Below are 8797 nucleotides of genomic sequence, written 5' to 3'. Positions count from 1 at the left end.
ATATAGATATAGATATAGATATAGATATAGATATAGATATAGATATAGATATAGATATAGAGACAGAGTCTCACTCTGTCACCCAGGCTGGAGAGCAGTGGCGCAATCTTGGCTCACTGCCACCTCTGCCTCCCAGGTTCAGGTGATTGTCCTGCCTCAGCCTTGCAACTAGCTGGGATTACAGGTGTGCACCACCACGTACAGCTAATGTTTGTATTTTTTTAGTAGAAACAGGGTTTCACCATGTTGGCCAGGTTGGTGTCAAACTCCTAACCTCCAATGATTCACCCCCTTTGGCCTCCTGAGGTGCTGGGATTACAGGTGTGAGCTACTGCACCCAGCCTAAATTTCTTTTCTTTATAAATTACCCAGATTCAAGTACTCCGTTATAAGCAACAGAAAAAAGATTAAGACAGGCATATAAAACAAGTTTCTAATTCTGAGTTTATTCACTTATTCTATCCTTTAGCAAATATACATTGAATGCCAAGGCTATTCAAAGCACCTTAAAGAATCAAAAGACATAGGCCAGGCGCAGTGGCTCACGACTGTAATCCCAGCACTTTGGGAGGCTGAAGTGGGCAGATCACCTGAGGTCAGGAGTTCGAGACCAGCCTGGCCAACATGGTGAAATCTCATGTCTACTAAAACAAAAATCAGCTTGGCGTGGTGGCGCACACCTGTAATCCCAGCTACTCACGAGGCTGAGGCAGGAGAATGGCTTGAGCCCAAGAGGCAGAGGCTGCAGCCAGCTGAGATTGCACCACTGCACCACTGCACTCTAGCCTGACGGACAGAGTGAGACTTTGTCTCAAAAAATATATATATATCAAAAAATATCAATTAGACACGATACTTTCACTTATTCAGAAAGCTTCCTGTTTGTAGGGAGATCATGTAAGTACACCCACATTTCCACAATACAGTAATGGGTGTAATGAGTGACACATCCCTGATACAAACTAATAAGAAAAGGTACTTGAATTAAACCTTTAAAAATGAGTGGAGTTTCAATTTGGAAACCTAAATGGAAGGACATTCTAAGAAGAGGGAATTGTGTTCACATAGGTTATAGATATGTAAAAGTAATCCTTTCTTTAGGATTGTGAAAGCTTGGACTGTCTGAAGAATAGGTTTCATATAAAAGGTATGAGGGATAGGCCCTGTTGCAGAGGACTTCTAACAGACCATTGCATGTGGGCCTGACTCTGTAGATAATATTTACTACTGAGAGGGGTGCATAATAAAATACAGCTTAATACATTTTATTTTTTATAATCCTTACTGTTTACAAATTATTTTAACATACATGATCTCACTTGGTCCCCAACACAATTCTATGGTGGTTGTGTTATTACTACAGATGGTCCCTGACTAACAATGGCTCTACTTAGGGTTTTTGGGCTTTATGATGGTGCAAAAGCAATACACATTCAATAGAAAGCAGTATGCTAAGTTATGCAATGCCAGGCAGTGCCAGAGAACCACAACTCCCAGTCTGCCACATAATCACAAGAGTAAACAATCAACTCTACAGTGTACTGTGTTGCCAGATTATTTTGTCCAACCGTAGACTAATTTAAGAGTTCTGAACACACTTAAGATAGGCTAGGTTAAGCAATGGTGTTTAGTAACCATACCTAGTTAGGTCTATTAAATGTATTTTTCTTATTTTTTTTATGTCATTGTGATTGACTTAGACAATATCAAATGCATTTTTGATATATGCTATTTTCAACTTACGATGGGTTTATCAGGACATAACCCCACTGTAAGTCCAGGAACACCTGTATTTGTCAATAGAATAAGCCTTAAGTCAGACCTAGAGTCCAGGTCTTCTTTTTTTTGAGTTAGAGTCTCCCTCTGTCACCCAGATTAGAGTGCAGTGGTGCATTCTCAGTTCACTGCAACCTCTGCCTCCCACGTTCAAGCAATTGTCCTACTTCAGCCTCCCAGGCAGCTGGGACTAAAGGCACAGGCCCACACCCTTTGTTTTTGAGTAGAGACAGGGTTTCACCATGTTGGCCAGGCTGGTCTTGAACTCCTGACCTCGAGTGATCCACCTGCCTCAGCCTCCCAAAGTGCTGGAATTGCAGGCATGAGCCACCGCGCCCGGCCAGAGTCCAGGTCTTCTGACTCCAAATCCAATTTTCTTCAAATTTACTTCTAGTGATTTGTTAAAGGTTTGTACAGAATACAGAAAAATGAGTAGATCCTGAAAACAATAGGGCAGCTCCTGAAGAACATAAACACTATTGAGGCAGAGTTGGAGTTGAGGAGCCAGTGTTTATCAAAGTAGTCCAAAAAACAAACTTCTCTTATAGCAAGTTTGACTGTAGGAAGAAGGCAACAGGAACACATCTCATATTTCTTTAAAATCATCCCTCTCTCCCCACGATGGTACTTAGCACTTAGTATGTTCAGGGAGTTCAGGTAGTAGATGTCGAGGACAAGGAGTACCTCAATTCCTACAGTGCTCCGAGCTTTACTAAGTGCTTCCAATTACCTAGTTCAAACCCAGGCTCACACTACCCCAACAGAATTAAATTAGATGCCTCTTCAAACATGACAAAGATATGTTTGTTTAAATGACAACTGTAGGATTCCCCCAAGGACATGTAGGCCATGTGAAAACTGTGAGCACAGAGCTCACAGCTGTTCACTTTAACAGTCAACAGTGGACAACTGGTACGAAGCCAAACAATTTTTTATTGTTTAAATCTTGGGTACTATTGTTTTTCTAATAGCTTCTCTGCTAACGATGCCAATTTGATCTCTAAAAGTAAGTATTTTTCAGGAAAGATTTTGCATATGTTAACAAGACTTACATTTGATTCAACTTCTCTAATATTGAAATATAAAGTGATTAGAATGAAAATTTCCTAACATAGTATTACCTTTAAAGGTTATTTTCAGAAGTAGTTAAAAGATAAACTCCTCCTTTCTCTTATGGTCCTCCTCAGGTTCTATATTAGAGAAAGCTGAATATCTACGACTTCAGGGCTGACTCACTCACTTAGTTCAGACAGGTTACTGAGAAATAATCATAGAAGTAAGAAAGCAAAGAATTAACTTCCTATTCCCTAACTCTACCCCAAATACAGCTTTTCTTTTTTCTGTTTCCTGATATTTGGTTCTTGTTTAGCTTAAGGGAGTTTCACAAGAAATCTTTTGTAGAAGCCCACTATATAAAACTGCTGCTGGGCGCAGTGGCTCATGCCTGTAATCCCAGCACTTTGGGAGATAGAGGTGAACAGATCACATGAGCCCGGGAGTTCAAGACTAGCCTGGGCCAACATGGTGAAACCCTATCTCTACAAAATACAAAAATTAGTGGGCTGCGTGTTACATGACTGTAGTCCCACCTACTCGGGAGACTGAGGTGGGAAGATCCCTTGAGTCCAGGAGTCTGAGGCTGCAGTGAGCAGTGATGGCGCCACTGTGCTCCGGCCTGGGAAATAGAGCAAGATCCTGTCAAAAAAAAAAAGAAGAAGAAGAAGAAGAAGGAGAAGGAGAAGGAGAAGGAGGAGAAGGAGAAGAAGAAGAAGAAGAAGAAGAAGAAGAAGAAGGAGGAGGAGGAGGAGGAGGAGGAGGAGGAGGAGGAGGAGGAGAAGAAGGAGAAGGAGAAGAAGAAGAAGAAGAAGAAGAAGAAGAAGAAGAAGAAGAAGAAGAAGAAGAAGAAGAAGAAGAAGAAGAAGAAGAAGAAGAAGAAGGAGGAGGAGAAGAAGAAGAAGAGGAAAGCAATTTGTAATTGAAGGAGACAAGAGGAAGAGAAGTGGGAGGGCAATGAAAACCTGATGATCGTTTACCCTCACTCATGCTATGGCCATTTGCTGGATGTAGAATAAAGCTTAACCTTGAGGCTTCTGAGGGCACTTAGAATTTGATTCATGATCTTCAGGATTTAGGAACATGAAAATACTGAGTCAGACCAACCTTCTCTGAATAGTACAGCAGTCTATTTAGCCACTTCATTTCATTCTTTCTACAGTTATTCACTGAATATCTATGATATGCCAGGTACTGTTCTACTCAGCAGGGATATAGTAATAAACAAGACATTTTCTGTTTTCATCGAGCTTACATGATAGCAGGGAAACACATTAAACAAACAAAAATATATTCATCTGATGAGATTTAAAAAATGGATGTGGGTGGGGGGCAGTGGCTCATGCCTGTAATCCCAGCACTTTGGGAGGCCAAGGCGGGTGGATCACCTGAGGTCAGGAGTTCAAAACCAACCTGGGCAATATGGTGAAACCCCGTCTCTACAAAAATACAAAAATTAGCCAGGCATGATGGTGGGTGCCTGTAGTCTCAGCTACTCGGGAGGCTGAGGCAGGAGAATTGCTTGAACCCTGGAGGCAGAGGTTACAGTGAGCCGAGATCACACCATTGCACTTCAGCCTGGGCAACACAGCAAGACTCTGTCTCAAAATAAATGAATAAATAAATAAATAAATAAATAAATAAATAAATAAATAAATATGAAGAAAAGTAAAATAGTATAAAAGAATAATGAAAAGGTGTATATGTGTGGGAGTATGTATATATGTGTTTGTGCAGTTTTACATGGTGGGTAAAAGAAGGTCTTCCTTGTGAGGGTGCACTTTAAGCAGGGAACGAATCAAGTCAGAAATCTGGGACAAGAGCTATTCTGCAGGAAGAAACACTAAGTGAAAAAGTGCTATCCAGGTGCAGTGGCTCATGCCTGTAATCCCAGAACTTTGGGACGCAGAGGCAGGCAGATCACAAGGTCAGGAGTTTGAGACCAGCCTGGCCAATATGGTGAAACCCTGTCTCTACTAAAAATACAAAAATCAGCCGGGCGTGGTGGCGGGCACCTGTAGTCCCAGCTACTGAGGAGGCTGAGGCAGGAGAATCGCTTGAACCTGGGAAGCGGAGGTTGTAGTAAACGGAGTTCATGCCATTGTACTCCAGCCTGGGTGACAGAGTGAGACTCCGTCTCAAAAAAAAAAAAAAAGAAGAAGAAAAAGAAAAGAAAAAGTGCTGCAAGAGAGGGCTTGGCATGTTTGAGGATGAGCAAAGAAGCCCAAATGGCAGGAATAAAGTGAGCAAGGGTGAGAGCAGTAGGAGGTGAATTCAGGAAGACACAAGCTGCTTTGGAGAAGAGGCCAGATCATCTTTAACCTTGGTCTCCAGGGTGCCAGCAGCTAGTCCTGTCGTAGGTGTTCAACATGTACTGAAGAGAATCAGAAAGGCCGTTGTTTTGGCAAACAGAAAGGCATCAAAGAGTACATCTAATTCCTTAGTTCTTCCATCAAAAAGTCTGAGGTGGTGAATTTTGTAATTTATTTGTCTGATTACAGTTCAGAACATCCCCATCTCTTATGGAGGACACTGTCTCACTCCCCTGTGACCCTTGCCATGGAGACAATGTGTTTCCAGTGTTCCCAGGGCCACATCTCCCACCGCATTCCCAGTCAGTTTCTGATGTTCTTATTGCTCAGATTACATAGTATGACACGCTCCAAGAAAAATGATGACTGGTAAAAGATGAATGTCATAATAGATTAGATTTCCCAGTGCATAAAAATAACTTTTTTGTTTTAAATCAGAAAAGAAACAAATTGTTGCAAAATCAATGACCTTGCACTGTAGCCCTGAGCTTTGTAGGACTTCAGTCCACGTAGTTTTGGTCAATGCGCTGCGTTAAGTCAATGCGCTGTGTTTGGTCAATGCGCTGTGTTAATTTCAGAGTTAAACTGGTATTACAAGGTGAACAGTGGTTTACTTTTCTATTTGTATTTCAGGGAGCAGGCCATTTTTAGCGTCACTTCTTAGGGAGAGCAATTTTCAAATGAGACTTATGGCAGGCTTTATAAAATCTTACCAAATAAACCTACGTCTCATGTTTCCTTTTGTAAGGATGACCATGGTTCTATCTTTCCCTCTCATGGCACCCACCATCTGCTAAGAAACATGACTGATTCCTGGTTTTCTGATCCCTTTACAATTTTAACTTGAGGGTTTTTTTTTAATTGTCCTATCTGCAAATCTAAATATGTCAAGATTGATCAGACAAAAAAGTAATCTTTCCTTTTTAAAATGTTATCTTCAAGGGATATTTCATCTTTGGTAAACTGAGGTTAATTTCAGATCATTCACATACAAACACACAGGCACACACAACTTTAGATCTGTGCCACACCAATAATGCAGTAGCCCGGATTATTGACTAGCTGAAATAAGGAAAGTCAGGATGTTACGTAGGTCTATAGATGCAGGACATTGCATTTAAATTGCCTGACATTAAAAGCCAAAAAGGAAAGGCAGGAACTTTTACCATCAGAAAATTTGTAAGATTAAAATAAATAAATAAATAAAACAAAGAGGAAAAAAAAGAAGAAAAGCACAAAAAAGGTAAAAAAAGAAAAAAAAAAAAACAGATAACCAAAAAAATAAAAAAAGATACGTCCCTCTTCAGCACACTTAGTACCCCTTAGCATATCAGCACCTCTGATATGTTAGAATGCAACCTAGGTGTAGGCTTCATCTCCTTTTAATCTTTTCCTGTCTCACAGGGAGTAAGTATTCTAGTGACCCTGTGAAGGGAAGTCTGCAGTCTTGGTTTACTATTTATATCGCTGGATTTATCAAAAGATATTTACTTAATTTTTTTTTTTTTTTTTTTTTTTTTGCCCAGGGTAGAGTGCAGTAGTGCCATCTCAGCTCACTATAGCCTCTGCCTCCCAGGTTCAAGAGATTCTCCTGTCTCAGCCTCCCAAGCAGCTGGAACTACAGGCATGTGCCACCACACAGCTAATTTTGTGTTTCTAGTAGAGACGGGGTTTCATCATGTTTGCCAGGTTGGTCTCGAACTCCTGACCTCAGGTGATCTGCCCACCTTGGCCTCCCAAAGTGCTGAGATTAGAGGCGTGAACCACCACGCCTGGCCAAAAAAATATTCACTTTAGTGAATGAAGGTCCTGTGAACGATCTTTAATGACCATTAAATAGGGATGTCACCCACCTCCTCCAGATGTGTTCCAACCCACCTTCCCTCAAAACAAACACTACGTGGAGGACTGGGATGACAATCATCTTGGTTTGTCTGGGACTGAGAGGTTGACTGTCACATAGAACTTTCACTGCTGAAACTGGGAAAGTCCCAGGCAAAACAGAGGAGCTGATCACCCTAACTTGGACCCCCATTAAGAATGGAGCAGTTCTTGATTGAGATACATTAACACTGTGCCTTGATAGAGCTGCTCTGTTCCTTTTTATCACATGATGAATAAGCCCTCAAGGTCCAGGCCTTTGAGGTATACAATATGGAGGTTCTCTCACTTTTCCACTGACAATTCCCAAATTAGCAAAATGGTAATAATAGCTGTGTCTACATCCTAATTCTCTTATGAGAATTGAGTTTTTATTACTATATATAATGGTGACAACAAAGCCTGTTATATAATCAGTGCTTAGCAAATGTTACCTATTGTCATTTTATTGACTGACTGATTGATTTTTGAGAAGGAGTCTCGCTCTGTCACCTAGGCTGGAGTGCAGTGGTGCGATCTCAGCTCACTGAAACCTCCACCTCCAGGGTTCAAGTGTTTCTCATGCCTCAGCCTTCCAAGTAGCAGGGACTACAGTTGCCTTCCACCACACCTGGCTAATTTTTTTGTATTTTTAATAGAGACAGGGTTTCACCATGTTGGCCAGGATAGTATTGAACGCCTCACCTCAAGTGATCCACCCACCTCAGCCTCCCAAAGTGCTGGGATTATAGTCATGAGCCACCATGCCTGGCCACTTATTGTTATTAAAATCATTAGCTATGGATAGGGGAGAAACGACACAGGACTTCTCTCGTCTGCTGCTGATTCTTTTCTAGTGAATCTTAAATGTCCTGTATGTATTATATTTTCAAAGGTTAAATAAGAGAAAGAGGGAAAAAGAAAGGAGAGGGGGAATAAGGGAAAGAGAAAGAAAGACAGAGAGAAGAAAGAAGGAAAGAAAAGAAAGAAAGAAAGAAAAAGAAAGAAAGAAAAGAAAGAAAGAAAGAAAGAAAGAAAGAAAGAAAGAAGGAAGGAAGGAAGGAAGGAAGGAAGGAAGGAAGGAAGGAAGGAAGGAGAGAAGGAAGGAAGGAAGAAGAGAGAGGGACAGAAAGACAATACTAAAAACTTACAGTCAGTTAAGTCAGTAAGATTTATTTTCCATCTTAAAAATGATTTCTACCCACAAAGACTAACATTTGGGCAGAAGCAAAGCCCATGCAAAAAAATGTATATTTTTGAGGCTGGGTGTGGTGGCTCAAGCCTGTAATCCCAGCAGTTTGGGAGGTCAAGGCAGGCGGATCACCTAAGGGCATGAGTTCGAGATCAGCCTGGCCAACATGGCAAAACCCCGTCTCTATTGAAAATACAAAAATTAGCTGGTGAGGCAGGAGAATCACTTGAGCCAGGAGGCAGAGGTTGCAGTGAGCCGAGATGGTGCCATTGCACTCCAGCCTGAGTGACAGAGCAAGACTCTATCTCAAAAAAAAAACGAAAAAGTGTTGGGATTACAGATGTGAGCCACCAGCGCCCTGCCCCAATAGTATCTTTAAAATGAAAATAATTAATATTAATGAATTCTGCATTTTTAAGACAAGTAACTGCTCTTATCAACATTGTTTATCATAGCTAAGAAATGCAAACAACCTGAATATCCATCAGTAGATCCCCAAGGCACATGTTGCAAAACAACACATATAGCAAAATCCTATGTACTTAAACAAATCACAAGGATGACTGTCCGTCGCAAAATAAAAATTATTTGTTGCTTAAAATTT

Source organism: Piliocolobus tephrosceles, chromosome 14 (genome assembly GCF_002776525.5).
Source record: "Piliocolobus tephrosceles isolate RC106 chromosome 14, ASM277652v3, whole genome shotgun sequence".
Lineage (NCBI taxonomy): Eukaryota > Metazoa > Chordata > Mammalia > Primates > Cercopithecidae > Piliocolobus > Piliocolobus tephrosceles.
This window is presented reverse-complemented; position numbering follows the sequence as displayed.